Below are 20,149 nucleotides of genomic sequence, written 5' to 3'. Positions count from 1 at the left end.
CCCGGGGTTTGAACCGCGGACCTCCCGTGTGGAAGACGAACGCCCTAACCACTGGGCCAAGTCCGCTTCCCAATATCCTATTCTTTAACAACTGTAACCTTCATGTTTAGGAACAACCAGCCGATATCACTGTACTTTTTAACACCACAAAACTCGGATAAGGTATCAGATGCATGCTCACTGAGAGCCTTGCCTCATTGAGTAGCAGTATCTAGTGGTGATGTTTTGTTTAGCTCTGTCTCTGTTGCCTATCATTGCCATCTTGATCATTGGAAATTGGGTCTTTAGTGCCTTTGAATCTAATCAGATTAGAGAACCAATTCCAAAATCCCCCAGTCAACTCCAGCATCTCATCCTTAAGATTCTTTTTCTCAAGAACCACTCCTGGTACCAGATCCTATTAGTCAGGGCTCTCCAGGGAAGCAGAACTGACAGGCTAAATGTATTATGAGGTTTATTATAAGAGGTTGGCTCATGCGACTATGGGAATGGACAAGTTGGAAATAATGTTGGGTGGATTTGCAAGCTGGCATCTTTGGTGAAGGTTTTTGATGAATTCTCCAGGAAAAACTGGCTGGCTGAAATAGAGATGGAAAGTCTTCCTTCTCACTGCTGAAATCATCGCTTCTTTTGAGCCTTGAACTGATTGGATGAGACTTCTCTCATTGTTGAACACAGTCTCCTCAAATGATTGTAGATGTCATCAGCCACAGATGCAGTCAACTTAATGATGATTTACATCCACAAAATCTCCTCCCAGTAACAATCAGACTATGCTTGTTTGACCAAACAACTGAATATCATAAGCTAGCCATTGACATATGAACTCAGCCATAACACCTTGCATGAGAATGAGTCTTTCCTTCTCTCTCGGAGAGTTTGTGGTTGTCCCAGCTCAACTTCTTGGAGCCCACAACTAGAAACAGGTGTTCTTATTCCTACTGGCTCCACAATCCCAATCCAGTGACATTGATACTGTCTACTTGGCTCCTAGCTGTGTAGGTGGATCTGCTTCCTTCCCCTGCCAAGGGCAGGTGGCTAATTGCTGGTTGCCAGCCTGTAGGCAGGTGGCGCTCTTTCAACCTTTGTGCAGGTGCTGGGGTCAGATCCCAGGCCTTGGCTTTACAGCGCTGGCTGTCGCCCTGAGGAGTTGAAATTCTGGTCCTCAGTGTTTTCTTATGTATTATTTTGCCTGTAATCTCATTCCCCTCCTCAACTTCTTTGTTCCCTTTTATTTTATTTTTTCTTTTTCTAGTTAAATATTATGTTATAAAAATAAAATTTTAAAATCACTTATATTCAGAGTGGAAGGATCTTTCCGTAGCTTCACTTTGCCATCATATTTGGCTGTTTTTGTTGTTGTTATTTTTGTTTGTTTTTGCTTTTGTAATATACTTATAATAATCGTTCTTTTTTTTTGGTGTACACGTCTGAGAATTTTGAAAAATGTATAGTCATTTAATTTCCACCACAATCAGGACACAACATAGTCCTTCACCCCTGAAATTCCCTCAAGCTGCCACTCGGTAGTCAAATCCTTCCCCAGCCCGTACAACCTCTGTCCTCTGCCTCTAAACTTTTGCCTTTTCTAGAATGTCCTATAAAGGCAGTCATATAGTGTGGAAGCTTTTGAGTCTGACTTTTAAGATTTATTTAATTTATTTATTTCTCTCCCCCCTCCTCCCTGTGTTGTTTGTATTTGCTGTCTGCTCCCTCTGTCCATTCATTTTTTTTTTTAAATTTCTCCTCCCTCCCCACGCCCCATTGTCTGCTCTCTCTGTCTATTCACTGCATGTTCTTCTGTGTCTGTTGTATTCTCATTAGGTGGCTCTAGGAACCCAGACTGGGACCTTCCAGAATGGGAGAGAGATGATCATTGTCTTGTGTCACCTCAGTTCCCTAGTTTGCTGCTTCTCATATTGTCTCTTCTCTGTGTCTCTTTTTTGTTGCATCATCTTGCTGTGTCAGCTCTCTGTGTGGGCAGCACCACACCTGGGTGGGCTGCACTCCTGCGCAGGGCTGCACTTCTTGCACGGGGGCACCCGTGTGGGGCAACACTCCTTGCACATGGCAGCACTCCACATGAGCTAGCTCGCCACATGGGCCAGGAGGCCTTGGGTTTCGAACCCTGGACCTCCTATATGGTAGGCGGAAGCTCTGTCAGTTGAGCCACATCTGCTTCCCTCTGTGTCCTTTCATTGTGTGCTCTCTGTGTCTGTTCATCTTCTCTTTAGGAGGCACCGGTAACCAAACCTGGGACCTCTGGGGGAGAGAGGCTCTCAGTTGCTTGAGCCATCTCCATTCCCTGCCTTTTTGTGTGTCTCATGGTGTTCCTTCTTTATGTCTCTTTGTTGCATCATCTTGTTGTGTCATCTTACCATGCCAGCCCGCTGGGTCAGCTTGCTGTCTTGCTGGTCTTCTCTAGGAGGCAATGGGAACCAAATCTGGGATTTCCCATGTGGTAGGTGGGTGCCCAAATGCTTGCACCACATCCATTTCCCAAGTCTGGCTTCTAGATTGTTGGATGTAGCAGTAGTTTGTTCTTTTTATGGTTGTGTAGTATCCTGTTGTAAGGATAGACCACAGTTTGTTTACTCATTCACCTAGTAAAGGACATTTGGGTTGTTTCCAGTTTTTCTTTGTTTCCTTTTTTTTCATGTATAAGTAATACATGAATAGTTCACACTGAATGATACCCAAACAATACAGAGGATATTAACGTTTCCTATTTGTTCTTTCTCTCCATTCTTTTTTTTTTTAATTTATTTTTTATTTATTTATTTATTTATTTATTTTTTGGCTCTCAAATTTGGAAACCTGCTCAGATTCATATCCCTTTAAAACCTTTTCCAATAAACATAATTAGTATTTGTGAATCTCTAGGTCAAAGACAGTACAAGTTACAAGAGGCTAATACAGGAAACCTCCTTTGGATTAAATAAAAGCCACACACAGTCTTTGTGGCTAAAAACTAAATCTGAATTATTCGGGTCTGGCATTGTGTAAACATGTTTTTAAGTTCATTTTGCTGGCCTTCATTAACCACTTCAGGTTCTGCAGGACTCTTTTGAACTTTTGCCACTGCAAAGTTGATTCCATGGGTTAATCCAGCTTGGGTAATATTAGCAACCTGGACCATGGAACTTCGAATCTTTGCAAAAGGAGAAACTGCTCTGCTGCTACTGCTTTCTGAAGGAGAAGGAGTTACATGAAGCCCCATGTCAAGTTCAAGCACACTAGATCCAGAGCCTGAGCTCTTTTGAGAAACAACTGAATGCACTGGTTCAACTGACAAAAACTGTGGCCCTGTCACAGAAAAAGACACATCTAACTGAGAAGGTCGAGAAGGTGTCTGTCCTGTTTCAGATTGGGTTTCTTCATTAGAAACTTGATTGGTCATTTGATTTCCTTCCTTAGCCTGCTGAAAAACAGACCTGGTCTCTGAAGTCTGGATTTTGCTTTGTGCATCTTGCACAAATCTGTGGCAGTAAATATCCACAGGCTTGGCAAAGGTAGTCAATATGTGTATGTTGTCGGCAGATGGACTTTTCTTCAAAGGAGACTCATGGCCTTTTCCAAACCCACTTCCATGATCGATAGTAATCTCAGAAGGAATGTGAATGCTAACGTCAGTGCTGCTTATGGACTGGGATCGACTGCCTAATCGAGGTGCTGAAGCAATAATACCACAACTAGGAAGAACATAGTCTATTGGTCCTACATTCTCTAAAGAATTAGCTAGCTGCCTGTCTTCATCAGAGTGGTATGAGTCATCATCTGAAGATATTTCCCCTTCAGACTCTGCCCGGTCCTTGCTATCCATCACACCTGTATTTTCCATGGTTTCAAGACTACTATCTGACTTCCAAAGATTTACTTTTAAGTTTGGTTTTAGAAAGTTAACTTTCATTTCAGGTTTTGTAAAATTTCCTAGCTTTCGTAGATTGCCAATGTTTACGTTTGATTTGGTCTGTTTTACTTTTTGATTTAAAGATGAAAATTTACTCATTAAAAAATTCTTCCCTTGGGCCAAAGATCCTTGGTTTTGAGATCTAATACCAATGATGTCTTCATGAGCTTTACTGCTCTTCCTCTCAAGTTTTTTCTCAATTATAGGTACATCCAATCCCATGGCTTGTTTGGTAATCTGCAGCATCTCTGCATTGCACTGAAGGGTATCTTTTCCATCCTCTTCTGGATTACGCACCACAGCTCTCAGTGTGTGGAAATAGCCACTTGCTTCTTTATGCTTGTAGTGCAGTCGCATGCAGGAGAACTTTGGCTTACCAAAAAGAGTGGGTTCAGGACCTATTTCTATTTTTTCCAAGTCTTCCAGACTTAGTCGTTGATACTGGTTTACTTTATCAACTTCATCATCATAATAGGCCATGTAGTAGGCAGAATTAGAAAGCAGTAACAGCACATCCACATCTCTGTGAGTAGCATCAATGAGGCTGGGATCACAATCAATGAGGGCCATGGAACTTTTCATCATCAGGTAGCAGTAACTTCATGTAACTCTGTAAAAGCTGGCTAATTAGTTCCTGATGGCTTCTCTGATTTTCCTTATGCAAAGCTTCATGCTCTTTCTCCGTGGTAAATATGGAATAAAGGTCTTCTGTCACAGGAATGCCTTGCATCAAATCTATAACAGCTTGCCTATAAGCATCCTTAAATCGATTCAGATAATACCTATTTGCTGAGTTAACTCCATCTTTCATTACTCCTGCTAACTTCCTTTCTCCTGTCCTTGTAAAGTCACCCTTCAGAGCAGCCGTCCCGGCATATTGTCTACTAATGGAGTCACCGTTGTTGGCCCACATTATCTGGTAGATCCGATTGCATTTCATTGGCAGTGGCTGCTCCGGGGGCATCACACCTAATTTCTTCAGCTGCTGTTCCATGACCACACGTGCAATGGCGGCTTGAACCACATTGGTGCGATCCAGGCAGTCCATGCAATTAACCCGAAAGATTCCTTCTTGTTTACATATTACCCCAGCTTGATCAACCCAGCACCATTTCATATCAAGAATAATGTCATAAATGGCATCTGTTAGTGTTTGAACATTCTCAAACTTCATTCCTCGGCAGTGCTCATGGAAGTCAAAAGATACATAAGTAAGGTGTGAGTTGTTAAAAAGTAACACTTGCTTTAGGTAAGCATCTCCAATAATTTTCTCTCTTCCTGCCTGGTCTACTAAGTTAATAATAACCTGTTTTTTGTAAATTTTCAGTTGTTCTTCGAAATGGGCACAGAAATAGGCAACAGTTTCCTTTTCACTTTTGTCCAGCCGAGGTCTTGGATTATATCGATACCCAACCTGACTCCAAAACACAGGCACAGAACCTCGTGTTTGAATAAACGATAGGGTATGATTATGAACATGAATTAACTGCTCAGTCTCCACATAATTTGCAACATTTCCATTTTTATCAACTCCTCTTCGTTTATAGCGCATTCCTGCTCTGTGCCTACTCCGGCGTGAAATGAGAGCCACTAGAAATCGTGGGTGAATGTCATCTACACAAGTGGACTCCTGAGGTGGTGTCTCTGGGCTGCTTTTCTCATCATCAGATGATTCATTATAACTAACCACAAGTTCCTCAATCTGCACAAAACCTTGGATGATAGGGATAATCCAAAAGTCCACCTCTGGTATACCAAGTTCAATAAGATCTTGTATCATGTATTTATTCCAAAAAAATCTATCATCAACCTTCTGCCAGAGAGGGTGGCCATCCTTCTGCCCAGTGCTCTGTCTCTGCACTGAATTGGTCAGGTCATAAGTCAGGCTATAATAGAAAGATTCTGAGTCCATGAACATCTTCAGCAACTCCTCAAGTAATCTCCTCTCCAACTTTTCCTTTTCTTTACTCTCTTTAACTTTCTTTTTATTAGGAACAGACACATTGGATTTAATATGTGTAAAGGTCTTCAGTAGAAATTTTGAGTCATCAGGAGATGGGATAATCTTCTCTGGTTTGTTAATTCCAAAATGATGCTTCTTACAGAGCTCTAGCTCAAGATCCTGAGGTTCCATTTCAGAGAGTGAAAGCACAGCAATTTTGGTAACTTTACAGACCTCATGGTCCCCTGGAAGTTTGCCCACCAAAGCTTTCTGTCGAATTAGAATAAGCCACCAAGGAAGATCTGAATGAAGTTGAATTTTCCCAATAACACCTTCTACCAACCCCAAACAAATGGGATTCCAAGCAAGAAGTAGATCAGTAGCGGGTCGAAGCTGGAGGCCGCCGTCCCGCCGGCTGCACCACAGCGCGCGCTCGCCCTGCTGCAGGATGTAGTGGTCCTTGGCTTGGAAGAGCTCCATGCCGGCCCCGGAGCCGAGGGAGGCGGCGGCCCGGGCGCGCTCGTGTCCCCGCGTTCCCCTGGCCCCGGAGGCAGCGGCCCGAGGGGGACGCCCGGAGCGTCCTCGTTGGCCGGGGCCGCCAGAACCGGAGCTTCAGGGAGCGGCCGGATCAGGACAGCGCGGAGGAGCAGCGGCCGAGAGAGGACCCAGTCAGCCCGACCCGAGCGAGGAGAACCTCTCTCCATTCTTAACCTCCTCCCAGAACTAACCAATTTGGTATTCATTTTTCCATACATTCTTAGCTCAATAAGGTGTTGAAAATTGGTTCTTGTTGGAGGAGTTTAAAAAAATCTTAGATATTACAGTGGTTTGTAGTCTTCCAAAGGGTCACAACACACAGACAGATATAAAGTATATTTATGGTATTAAAGTTTCATTGGGGCAGGGCATGATTATGAGAAAATGTGTGAAAAGTCTCCTTGGGACAGTGGGGGGAAAAGGTTGAAGAACAGCAATAGAATAATGAACTGGGGATTTGTAACCTTATTAGTTGCTGTTTGATGAAGCACTTCCTTCTGTTTGTCTTAAATGTCTCTCTCAAGCTGAAGTATACCCACTGGCCTGGTGGAGGGGGCTTGGCTCCATAAGGTTCAGGATGGGCTGTTACTTTAGCGACGTTAGCGATCGCTGGTCCTGGAGCAGGAGCCGGTCTGGGGGGGCTTCCTTGTGTATCCACCACAGCACCTACAGAGCAGTTCTCAGTAATGACACATGGGTCAGTAAACCCTGGACTCAGTGTAGCCAGTTTTTGTCATTTGGAATTTATGTATTTTAGGAAGTGGTAGAGACCCTTAATAATTTGCCCTGGGGTGGGAGAAGAACATTTTAGTAGCATACAGGACTTTTGTTATAGTCCTTTATTTGTTATCTGGCATTATCATCTTATATAGAAAGTATTTTTCCCCCAACATATTATGAAAATTTTCAAAGATACAGAAAGTTTGAAAGAATTTTGCATTTAGTACCCATATACTCCCATCTAGGTTTTATTATTAGCATTTTATTGGACCTACTTTATCACATATCTGTCTATCCATTCATCCATCCATCCATCTTTCTTTTTATGCATTTCAAAGTAAGTGATAGCATTGTTTTTTTACTATGTTTACAGTGCTTTTTGACTTGCTTAGGCAGAGGTGGTTTCCCCATTGTTGGGAGCTTATCACCTTCCGTAGGGGAGTACAACAAATAAGGCTTGCAAAGCCCGTGAAGGCTGGGTGAGTAGACAGCAGAGGGTCTTCTGTGCTGGTGGAGCTGTGGGAGTGCTGAGGGACGGTGGCTCTTTCTGGCGAAAGGGCAGAGGGTTCGTGTGGCCACATGGGGTGTTTGTGGGTGATGGAGAGGGTGCCTGGGACCAGCTCAGGAAGGTTCTTATGGTATAAGTGGCATCGCCATGTTCCTCGCAGTCTGATTCTATCCCAGCCCAGGTTCTTTCTGGGCGGCAGTCTCATGAAACCAAACATGTTTGTGGTGCAGGTATCTCACAGGCGTCTCGTGCACCATGAGGCTAGCACTGAACATAGAGTCTCATTCAGGGTGCCCAGGCCTGTTCGGTGCGGCCTGGGGAACATGGTTCACACAGCCCCTAAGCTTGAAGCCTGAGTGTGTGCCTCACCTTACCATTCTTTTTTTTTTTTTTTTTTTTAAGCCAGTAAAAAGAATTTGGGAAATGGGGAACAAGAACAGAACTTGCTGAGAAATGGGAGAGAAGGACGGAAATACACACTGAGATTTGGTGAGGGCTCCTCTAGGCAGAGAGTGCAAGCTCTGCCTCGTGTAGTTACTTTACATTGTTCATTATTCCTCCCCCTCGCCAGTGCTAAGGCGCGGGGGCCAATGGTGAGGACTGTTTGGAATATCCGGGGCTAAGGGAAGAGAACCTGGGACCTCAGGGTTACACTCAAGTTCTCAGCGAGGTCTTGCAGCGTGTTGTCTGTCGGCCCTGTTGTGGCTCGTCTTGTCCTCATTTCCCTGGCTGACCTGCCTCAGTCCCCCCTCAGAGAGTTCACACCCTTCTTCTAAAGGGGGTGCTCAAGGGTGGTGGGCGTTCTTCTGTGGTTACCTCCTGCTGGTTAGGGCAGTAGTCTCCGCCTGACAGGCGTGAACTTCTCCACCTCTCCTGTTGAGGTTGAGGAAAGATGGGTCTGACAGTGGCTGCAGCTGACTGGAGTCCCCGCCTGACGAATGTCTTGTTCTAGGAGGTGTTGATTAGTCTCTGGAGGGGATCGGGGAGCACCATTTACTTATCTGCCTCCTACCAGTGACTTGCTGAATGAAGACAAGGAAGTGTTGGATTCCTCTAGATTCTTTTTTTTTTCCAAATAGAACTTTTTTTTTAAGATACATAGATCACACAAAATGCCACATCAAAAAATATGAGAGGGGGGAAGTGACTGTGGCTCAATCAGCTGGGCTCCCGTCTACCATGTGGGAGGCCCTGGGTTCACGTCCCGGGGCGTCCTTCTGAAGGCTGGCTGGCCGGCATGCTGCGGAGAGCTGCCAGCCCTCAAGCACCATGGGGAGCTGACTCAGCAAGGTGACGCAACAGAAAGGGAGACAAGCAAAAGCGCAGAAGAACACGCAGCGAATGGACACAGAGAGCAGACAGCAAGCAAGCCGCAAGAGGGGTTTAAATAAATAAAAATAAATACAGACATAGAAGAACGCACAGCGAATGGACACAGAAAGCAGACAGCACGCAAAAAGCCACAAGGGGGAAATACACACCGAGATTTGGTGTGGGCTCTTCTAGACAGAAGGAGCCACTCTTAACCATTCTTAATCCCACAGGTAGCCATTTTCCACACCTGTCTTTTTTTTTTAATCCCCTTTCTACTTTAAAAAGGGTGTGAGAGTGTGCATCTCTTAGAGAGAGTGGAAGGTTGAAGTGAGCAGCTTTACTTTGTCTTTATTCTCTTGATTTATTTTTAGTTACAGTATTTACTTTGTGGGAGGAAGATATGGCTCAAGCATTTGGGTACCTGCCTACCACATGGGAGGTCCTGGATTCAGTTCCTGGTGCCTCCTAGAGAAGACAAACAAGACAGCAAGCTGTTGTGATGTGCTGGTGGAGTGGGCTGATGCAACAAGATGACACAAGGAAACATGAAGAGGAAACACAATGAGAGACACAACAAAGCAGGGAGCAGAGGTGGCTCAGAGAATTGGATGTCTCCCTCCCACGTGGGAGGTAGGTCCTGGGTTCAGTTCCTGGTGCCTCCTAAAGAGAAGGCGAGCAGATACAGTGTGCACAATGAATGGATGCAGAGCAGACGGCAAGCACAAACAACGTATGTGTGTGTAGAAATAAATAAAATAAATATATTTTTTTAAAAAAAAGCATAGTAGCTATTAAAAATATATATATTTAGCTTGAAATTCAAATAATGTTAAGTGAGAGTGTGACTTTTTATTTTTTCAAAGGTAGGGAAGATTAAAATAGTCGAGAGCCACTGTCCTAAATATTTCTTAAAATGTTTTTTTCCTCCCATCTTCCATCACTGCCCCTATTAGACAGCCTTCATTGCTCACTTGTACTGTGTAGCTTCATGCTTGCTGCCTTATCTCAGGCTTTGCTGTGGCACAGATCTGTTCTTCAGTTATTGCCATAGTGATCTTCTGAAAGAATCTCTGACCACATCTCTTACGTCGTTATTGCTGGAAACTTCAGTTTTTCCACATATGCCTACAGCAGTGATTACAAACTCAAAATGCCTTTAATACAAAATCTAGCAAATCAAATCTGAGAGCATATTGAAAGGATCATGCACTGTGATGAAGTAGGATTTACTCCCAGAATGCAAAGGTAGTTCAACATAAGAAAATCAATCAATAAAGTCAGTTGGTGTAATATATTACATTAATGGAATGAAGGGGAAAAAAAAGATGTCATCATCTCAGTTAACAAAGGCATTTGATAAAATCCACTACCCTTTCTTGTTAAAAACACTAATAAGACTAGGAATAGAAGAGAACATACTCAATATGATTTCTTGTTTTGACCCATTGATTAAGAGTAAGTTTAATTCCCATATATTTGTGGATTTTTGGTTTTCTTTCTATTAATGATTTCTAGTTTCATTCCATTATGGTTAGAGAAGATGCTTTGTATAATTGCAACCTTTTTAAATTTATTGAAACTTGTCTTGTAAATTAACATGTCATCCATCCTGAAGAATGATCCATGTGCACTTTAGAGAAAAGTGTATTCTGCTATTTTGGAGTGCACTGTTCTGTATGTTTCACTTATATTGTTCTTTGTCTCTGTTTCCTTATTGATCTTCTGTCTAGATATTCTATCCAGTGATGAAGTGGCATATTAAAATCTCCAACTATTATTGTAAAAGTGTCTATTTCTACCTCCAGTTTTGCCAATGTTTGTCTCATGTATCTTGGGACACTGGTTAGGTGTGTAAATATTTATGTTATTTCTTCTTAGTGGATTGACCCTTTTGTTACTATATCATGGCCTTCTTTGTCTCTTGTAAAAGTTTTTTACTTAAAGGTTATTTTCACTGATATTACTATAGCTACCCCAGCTCTCTTGGTTGCATGGAATATTTTTTTCCATTCTTTCACTTTCAAACTATTTGTGTCTTTGGGTCTAAGGTGAGCATCTTGTAAAAAACATATAGTTAGATTGTGCTTTTCTTTTTTTTCGTGGTCTACAGTTTATTTTTAATATACTTTTTAATTTTTTTAAAGAAGATACTTAGATTAAATAAATGTTGATTGTCTTTTTTTAACCCATTCTGCCGTTGTATGTCTTTATGTATATATATTATAATATTTATTCCCCCGAGATGCCGCCCTCATCTCTCTGCTCATTGTCTGCTCATTGTCTGTTCGTCTTCTTTAGAAGACACTAGAAACCAAACCTGGAATCTCCCATATGGGAAGTGAGTGCCTAACTGCTTGAGCCACTTCTGCTCCCCAACACGAGTCTTTTGATTGTGGAGTTTAATCCATAAAGATTCAATGTTATTACTGATGAGGCACAACTTGAACCATATTGTCCTTTGCTTTTTATGTCATATCATTTTGTCTCCCTTTTTCTTTATTGCAGCCTCCTTTGTATATGGTTGATCTTTTGTGATGTAACTGATAGGTCCCTTTCTCATTTCACTTTTTTTTAAAATTTTATTTTTTTTAAAGATTTATTTTTATTTATTTAATTCCCCTCCCCTCCCCCGTTGTCTGTTTCTGTGTCTTTTTTTTTTTTTGCTGCGTCTTGTTTCTTTGTCCGCTTCTGTTGTCGTCAGCGGCACGGGAAGTGTGGGCGGCACCATTCCTCAGCAGGCTGCTCCCTTCTTCGCGCTGGGCGGCTCTCCTTATGGGTGCACTCATTGCGCGTGGGGCTCCCCTACGTGGGGGACACCCCTGTGTGGCACAGCACTCCTTGCGCGCATCAGCGCTGCACATGGGCCAGCTCCACACGGGTCAAGGAGGCCTGGGGCTTGAACTGCGGACCTCCCATGTGGTAGACGGACACCCTAACCACTGGGCCAAAGTCCGTTTCCCTCATTTCACTTTTTGTATACATTTAAAATGCTTTCTTTGTGGTTCCTCTGGCATTTCTTTTTTTTCCTTCTAGTTTCTCTTTTTTATTTCGTACATTTAATAGTTGAAAATATAAACAGTTAAAACCTAAAAAGAAAACACACGTGAATAAAAACATACATTTCTCAATTAAATGTACTGGATACCTATAAAAATTTTTTTTAAAGATTTATTTATTTCTCTCCCTTTCCCCCCTGTTGTCTACTCTCTGTGCCCATTTGCTATGTGTTCTTCTACATCCTCTTGCATTGTCAGGTGGCACCGGGAAACTGCATCTCTTTTTTGTTGCATCATCTTGCTGTGTCAGCTCTCTGTGTGTGTGGCACCACTCCTGGATGGGCTGCGCTTTTTTCATGCGGGGTGGCTCTCCTTGCGGGGTGCCCTTCTTGCGTGTGGCGCACCACTATGTGGCATGGCACTCCTTGTGTGTGGCAGCACTGTGTGTGGGTCAACTTACCACACGGGTCAGGAGGCCCTGGACATCGAACTCTGGACCCTCCATATGGTAGACAGATGCACTATCAGTTGAGCCGCATCTGCCTCCCATAAACTTTTTTTTAATCATACAATATGTCACACAATATATTTGGTTCACAGTAATACAATCATATTAGTATTTGTCCTTTTCTGTCTGGCTTGCTTTGCTCAACATAACGTCCCCCAGGTTCATCCATGTTGTCATATGCTTTGCGACTTCATTTCTTCTTACAGGTGCGTAATATTCCATCGTGTGAATAGACCGTGATTTGTTTACCCATTCATCAGTTGATGTACACTTGGGTTGTTTCCAGCTTTTGGCAGTCGTGAATAATGTCTCTGTGAATATCTGTGTGCAGGTGTCTGTTCATGCCACTGCTCTCAGGTCTTCTGGGTATATACCAGTGGTGGTGTTGCAGGGCCACATGGCAGCTCTATATTCAGCTTCTTTAGGAACTGCCAGACAGTCCTCCACAGTGGCTGCACCATTCTACATTCCTACCAGCCGTGGATAAGTGTTCCTATCTCTCCACATCCTTTCCAACACTTGTAGTTCTCTGTCCAATAGGTGTGAAATATCTAATTGTAGTTTTGATTTGCATTTCCCTAACCATTAGTGTTTCCCTAACCATAGTCCCTAACCATTGAGCATTTCTTCATGTGTGTGTTTTTTTTTTCCCATTTGTATTTCTTCTTTGGACAAATGTCTATTCAAGTCTTTTGCCCATTTTTAAAATTGGGTTATTTGTCTTTTTATTGTTGCATTATATCATCTCTTTATATATCTTGGGTATTAAGCCCTTACCAGATATGTGATTTCCAACTATTTTCTCCCATTGTGTGGGCTGCCTTTTCACCCTTTTGACAAACTCCTGTGAGGTGCAAAAGTGTTTAATTTTGAGGAGGTCCCATTTATCTATTTTTTACTTTTGTTGCACATGCTTTGGGTGTAAGTTTAAAGAAACCACCACCTATGACAAGGTCTTGAAGTTGTTTCCCTACATTTCCTTCTAGTAGTTTTATGGTCCTGGCTTTTATATTTAGGTCTTTGATCCATTTTGAGTTGATTCTGGTATAGGGAGTGAGATAGGGATCCTCTTTCATTCTTTTGGTTTATAGATATCCAGTTGTCCCAGTACCATTTGTTGAAGAGACAGTTTTGTCCCATTAACATTAACTTGGTAGGTTTATCAAAAACCAGTTGTCAGCAGAGGTGAGGGTTTATTTCTGGGTTCCCAGTTCTGTTCTATTGATTAATGTGTCTATCTTTATGCCAGTACCATGCTCTTTGGACCACTGTAGCTTTGTAATATGTATCAAGGTCAGGCAGTGAAATTTCTCCCACATCGCTCTTCTTTTTTAGAATGCTTTTGGCTATTTGGGTGCACTTTCTATCACTTCGAGTCTCTTCTTGTGTGCCTCAAATTTTTTTTTATCTCATCTATTGTGCCTTTGTTTCCCATGAGCTCTGTTACTTTTTTTAAAAATTTAAGACTTTTTTAAAAATTAAAGTTAATAGATCACGAAGAACATTACATTAAAAAACATAAGAGGTTCCCATATAACCCACTCCCCACTCCCCATCTGTTACTTTTCTGTTCAGGATTTTAGATTGTTCTTTGTGTTCACTCAGTTCTTCTTGATGTCATTTCTTTCTTTGACCATGCTGTCTTTCAACTCATTAATTTAATTTTGGAAATTTGTGTATATTACACTGATTAGTTCTCTCAAATTCTTCATCTCTTCTGGGGCTTTGGTATATTCTTTTTCTTGGGCCATGTCTTCTCTTTTCTTAGTATGATTTTAATTTTTTGCTGATATCTAGGCATCTCATTAGGATGTAGTTTACTCAGCTGCTCAGTTTCCTTCTCTTTCGTAGGGATTTAGTGGCAGGAGGCTGTGTGTTACTACTGCTCTTTGATTCTTGGCTCGACCTGGATTGTTAGGATTGTCCTGGTTGCTGAGAACTGGGCACTGGACCCAGTAATTGGTCGTAGAGTCATTTCCTAGGGCCTTGGGGAGGGAAGCTAGAGGGGCCAGAAAAAGCCTCTCCTGCTTTGTATTTTCTTGTGTGCACTTCCTTGGTCTGCCTGCAGACGGCGCTCTTTGGCAGCTCTCAGTTCCGTGCCTGGATGGAGTGTGTTTGCTGCAACACAGTCCGGGTCAATGTGCTAGCGTGTCCTGTCCAGGGACTAGGAGCCTTGTAATTCAGACTTTGTCTGAGACAGTTCTCTAGCCTTCTCTGGCAGCCCCTTTCCTTTTCCCTGGTTGGAAATATTTCCCCTCCCCTCTGAGTCCTCAGCAATCAGTCCCTGTTAGTAGAGGAGCCTGGGAGGGTCGTGTAGCTTCAGCCCGCTGCGGCTTCAGGGCACACGATGGCGCGGCCCCCCTGGCATGTTAGGGTATCTCACTGCCCTCTCATGTGACCCCTGGTTTCTGATGAGAAATTGGCACTTAGTCTTATTGTATATGATGAATCTCTTTTCTCTTACTGCTTTCAGAATTCTCTGTCTTTGGCATTTGACATTCTGATTAGTATGTGTCTTGGAGTAGGGCTGTTAGACTTTATTTGGTTTGGAGTACCTTGTGTTTCTTGCATATGTATGTGTATGTCTTTTTTAAGAGTTGGGGAAGTTTTGGCCATTACTTCCTGAAATATTCTTTCTGCCCCTTTTCCCTTCTCTTCTTCTGGGACTCCCATGGTTCATATGTTTGTGTGCTTCTTGCAGTCACACAGGACCCTTAGTCTCTGCCCAGTTCTCTTCTTTATCTGTTCTTCTGACTGTGATTTTGATTGTTCTGTCTTTTAGTTTGCTGATTTTTTCTTCTGCCTGCTTAAATCTGCTGTATTCCTCTAGTGTGTTTTTATTCTCCACTGTTGTGGTTATGTTCCTTTTAAAACTTTCTAATTCTTTGTGTTCACACACTGTCCTCTTTTTTTTTTCATTATGTCTCAGGATGGGGATTGAACCCAGGACAGGACCTTGTATGCAGGAAGGCCGGCACCCAGCCACTGAGCCACATCTGCTCCCCAAGTTGACTTCTTGCCTGCCTGCTGGTTGTCTGCTGGTTGTGTTTTGTCCTCCTTGTCTGTTTTGTTTTCTTTAGGAGGCACCAGGACTGAACTCAGGATCTCCTATGTGGAAGGTGGGCACTCAACTGCTTGAGTCACTTCCTGCACCCTGCTCATTTGTTTTTGCTCATTTTCTGTGTTTTGTTTTTCTCTTTAGGGGGCCCTGGGAACTGAATCCAGGACCCTCCCATGTGGGAGGAAGGCACTCAACTGCTTGTGTCACATCCTCTCCCCACACACTGTCTTCTTAATATCCTTTAGTTCTAAATTCATGCTTAGTTTATTTCTGTTCATATTTGAACTTCTTTAATTAGTTGTTCAAATGTCTGTGTTTTCTTGAAGTTTTAATTGAATTGAGTTGATTTAATTTAATTGAAGTTTTGTTGAATGAGTAATATCTTCCTGTTCCTTAGTATGGCTTATAAATTTTTGATGTTATCTGATAATTTTCATTATTTTGGTGTGCTAACTCTGAAAGTCAGTTTCTCCCACTTTCTTAGGGTCTTAACACATGGTCACATTGGCTGTTCTTCCACACTTGGTTCAGCTTATACTGAACCTTCAGAACTGTCCATGTTTAACTGTTCAGATTTTCTCACATCTTCTGCTCCTGTCTGTTGCCCTGGGCATGAAATGCAACTTTTAAGATTATCTTTTTATGTGTAATTCTTTCTCCTCCAGAAGATTTTCTTTCCTAGGTTCCTTTTCTGGGAGTCCTGGGCTGTTTTGTGTGTTTTTGTGCACATTTTCCTCCCCAGTGGGTATGATTTGCTCAACTGCGCTCCCTCCCTCGGTGCCACTTTTCCCTATGGCGTTCAGTCTTGGGATGCACCCAGACTTACTGCAGTTCCGTTTTCCCTTTTCCTATGTGGCTTTTCTGCCTCTAGTAAGTTCCATGTTAGGGTATCTCATGCTAGGGAGCCACATGGGGTTGGTGTTCAGAAACACCCATTTTTTCTTCAGAGTGCACCAGTGATTAGAGACTGGTTGGATGTGTGTGCCACTTGCCAGCAGTTCAGCCGTGGGCCTCTTGCTTCCTGGGGCCATTTGGTATATACCTGCTTGCCAACTGCTTTGTCCCATCCCTGGGTCTGTGTGGCCTTGGTCCCCGTGCCTGGATGTGTGTGGGGATCTGAATCACTGCTGTGAGCGACTGTGGTCTGTGGCCATGGCAGGAGGTGCCAGGGATGGAATGTGGCTGTGGTCTGCAACCATGGCAGGAGGTGCCCGGGATGGAACGCTGCAGCTGTGTGACTCGTAAGCCACACAGGACCAAGTGTGGGGAGGGGTGTTCCAGAATGGCAGGTTGGAGTTGCAGATCTACCTTCTTTTTTGGTGGTTTTTAATCCTCTTTGGTACAGCATTTGTGTATACCTGCTCCCTGTGGAGTCTTTCTCCACTCTTTATCATCTTCCAGAGTTCCAAGGAAGTGGTACTTGCCCTTTTATTTGTGTGTTTCTGAGGGGAAACTTTCCCTGGGATGTTTTATGTTGCTTTCTTGATGACCTCACTTCTTCTTCAACATGATAAAGAGCATATATGGAAAAATCATAGCTAATATACTCAATGGTGAAAGACCGCAAGCCTTCCTCCTAAGTTTAGGAGCAAGACAAGGATGCCGACTTTCATCACTCCTATTCTAACTTGTACCTTAAGTTCTAACCAGAGCAGTTAGGCAAGAAAAAGAAAGTTGCAGAGCATAAGATACACATACAACTCATAAACAAATGAGTTGTGTTTCTAAACACCAGCAAAGAACAATACAATAAGGAAATCAAGACACAAATTCCACTTACAGTAACATCTAAAAGAATAAAATACCTAGGAATAAATTTAACCAAGGTTATAAAATACTTGTACACTGAAATTACTAAGTAGAAAGACATCCCATGTTCATGAATTGGAAGACTTAATTAATATTGTTACGATGTCAGTCCTACCCAAAGTGATTCAACACAATATCAATAATAATTCCAGGGACACGGATGTGACTCAAGCAGTTGGATGTCCGCCTACCACATGGGAGGTCCTGGGTTCGGTTCCTGATGCCTCCTAAAGAAGACAAGCAAGACAGTGAGCTGACATGATGGGCTGGTGTGGTGAGCTAGTGCAACAAGATGATGCAATGAAGAGACACAAGTAGGAAAACACAATGAGGTGGCTCAAGTGATTAGGTGCCTTTCTCCCACATGAGAGGTCCTGGGTTCAGTTCCTGGTGCCTTCTAAAGAACATGAGCAAGACAGCAAGCTGACAAGACGGGTACATGTGATGGGCTGGCATGGTGAGCTGATGCAACAAGATGATGCAGTAAAGAGACACAAGGAGGAAAACAGAATGACAGACTCAACAAGCAGGGAGCCGAGGTGGCTCAAGTGATTGGGTGCCTCCCTCTCACATGGGAGGGCCTGGGTTCAGTTCCTGGTGCCTCCTAAAGAGAAGACTGGCATACAGCAAACAAACAGCGCAGACAGCAAGCACAAACAATGAGGGGGGGAGCAAATCTCAAAAAAAATAATTCCACAAGCCTTCCTCCCCCACTGCCAGGATTAGAAAAGCTAGTCATCAAATCCTCATGGAGCAACAAGAGTCCTGGAAGAGCTAAAACTATTTTGAAAAAGAAAAACTAAGTTGGAGACTCTCACCTCCTGATTTCAAAACACACTCCAGAACTACAGTTATCAAAACAGTGTGGTGCTGGCATTAGGAAGGACAAATAGACCTGTGGAGCAGAGTTGAGAGTTTAGAAATCAACCCACACGTCTGTGGCCAATTGATTTTTGACAAGGCTGCCAAGTCTACTCAAGGGGGGAAGAGGGAAACAGACTTGGCCCAGTGGTTAGGGCATCCGTCTACCACATGAGAGGTCCCCAGTTCATACCCTGGGCCTCCTTGACCCGTATGGAGCTGGCCCACGCACAGTGCTGATGCGCGCAAGGAGTGCCCCCATAAGGAGAGCCGCCCAGCGCAAAACAAAGTGCAGCCTGCCTAAGAATGACTCCACCCACACAGAGAGCTGACACAACAAGATGACAAGATGACTCAACAAAAAGAGACACAGATTCCCGTGTCACTGACAACAACAGAAGCAAGACGCAGCAAATAGACAAGAGAACAGACAACTGGGGTAGGGGAGGGGAGAGAAATAAATCTTTAAAAAAAGGGGGGGGAAGAATAGTCTCTTCAGCAGATGGTGCTGGGAAAACTGGATGTCCACATGCAAAAGAATGAAATTGGACTCCTTTCTCACACTATATACAATCATTAACTCAAAAGCAATTAGGATTTAAATATATGAGGTAAAACCACAAAACTCTTAAAAGAAAACGGGGAAAACTTCAAGACCTTGTATTAGACAATGAATTCTTAGATATGACACCAAAAACATGACCAAAAAAGAAAAAAAAATAGATGAATTGGACTTCATCAAATTAAAAACTTCTGTACAACAAAGGACATTATCAAGAAAGTGAAAAGACAATCCACAGAATGGGAGAAAATATCTGGAAATCATATATCTAATAAGGGTTTCATATCCAGGATATATAAAGAACTGCAAGTCAACATCAGAAAGACAATCCAGTTAAAATATAGGCAAAGGTCTTGACTAGACATTTCTCCAAAGTATATATATATATATATGGCCAATAAGCACATGAAAAATGCTCAATATCATTAGCTGTTAAGGAAGTGCAGATCAAAACCACAATGAGGGAAACGGACTTTGGCCCAGTGGTTAGGGCGTCCGTCTACCATATGGGAGGTCCGCGGTTCAAACCCCGGGCCTCCTTGACCCGTGTGGAGCTGGCCATGCGCAGTGCTGATGCGCGCAAGGAGTGCCTTGCCACGCAAGGGTGTCCCCCGCGTGGGGGAGCCCCACGCACAAGGAGTGCGCCCGTGAGGAGAGCCGCCCAGCGTGAAAAGAAAGAGCAGCCTGCCCAGGAATGGCGCCGCCCACACTTCCCGTGCCGCTGACGACAACAGAAGCGGACAAAGAAACAAGACGTAGCAAACAGACACCAAGAACAGACAAACGGGGGGAGGGGGAAGGAATTAAATAAATAAATAAATCTTTTAAAAAAACAAAACAAAACAAAACAAAAAACCACAATGAGATGTCATTTCAAACCCACTAGGGTGGATGGTATTAAAAAAAAAAAGAAAGGAAAACAAGTATTAGTGAGGATATGGATAAGTTGGCACCCTTATATATTGTTGGTAGGAACGTAAAATGGTGTAGCCATTTTTTTGTCAGAAAACTAAACATAGACTTACCATGTGATCTGGCAATCCCACTTCTCAGTATATCACCAAAAGAATTGAAAACAAGGATCAAACAGGTATTTGTACACCACTGTTCATAGTAGCCCAAAGATGGAAGCAACCCAAGTGCCCATCAAAAGGTTAATAGGTATACAAATTGTGATACACACACACAATGGAATACTATCAGCTATAAAAAGAAATAAAGTTCTGTTATATGCTACACCGTAGATGAACTTTGAAAATGACATCCTGTAAAATAAGGCAGCACTAAAGGACAAATATTGTATGGTTTCATTAATATGAAATACCTAGAACCAGCAAATCTGAAGAGACAAAAAGTAGATTATAGGTTACCAGGGACCTGGGGGCCGAGAATGGGAAATTATTGTTTAATGGGTGCAGAAT

General features: G+C 42.8%; 1 protein-coding gene and 1 pseudogene across 12 annotated transcripts in view; one reads left to right on the top strand and one right to left on the bottom strand.

Annotated features, from left to right (window-relative positions):
* Nucleotides 1-20,149, top strand: part of EP400 (E1A binding protein p400) — a 177,958-nt gene that overhangs the window by 12,900 nt on the left and 144,909 nt on the right. The window lies entirely within an intron of this gene.
* LOC101443220 (phosphatidylinositide phosphatase SAC2 pseudogene) lies at nt 2,801-6,333 on the bottom strand (annotated as a pseudogene).

Source organism: Dasypus novemcinctus, chromosome 19, assembly GCF_030445035.2.
Source record: "Dasypus novemcinctus isolate mDasNov1 chromosome 19, mDasNov1.1.hap2, whole genome shotgun sequence".
NCBI classification, from domain to species: Eukaryota; Metazoa; Chordata; class Mammalia; order Cingulata; family Dasypodidae; genus Dasypus; species Dasypus novemcinctus.
This window is presented reverse-complemented; position numbering and strand designations above follow the sequence as displayed.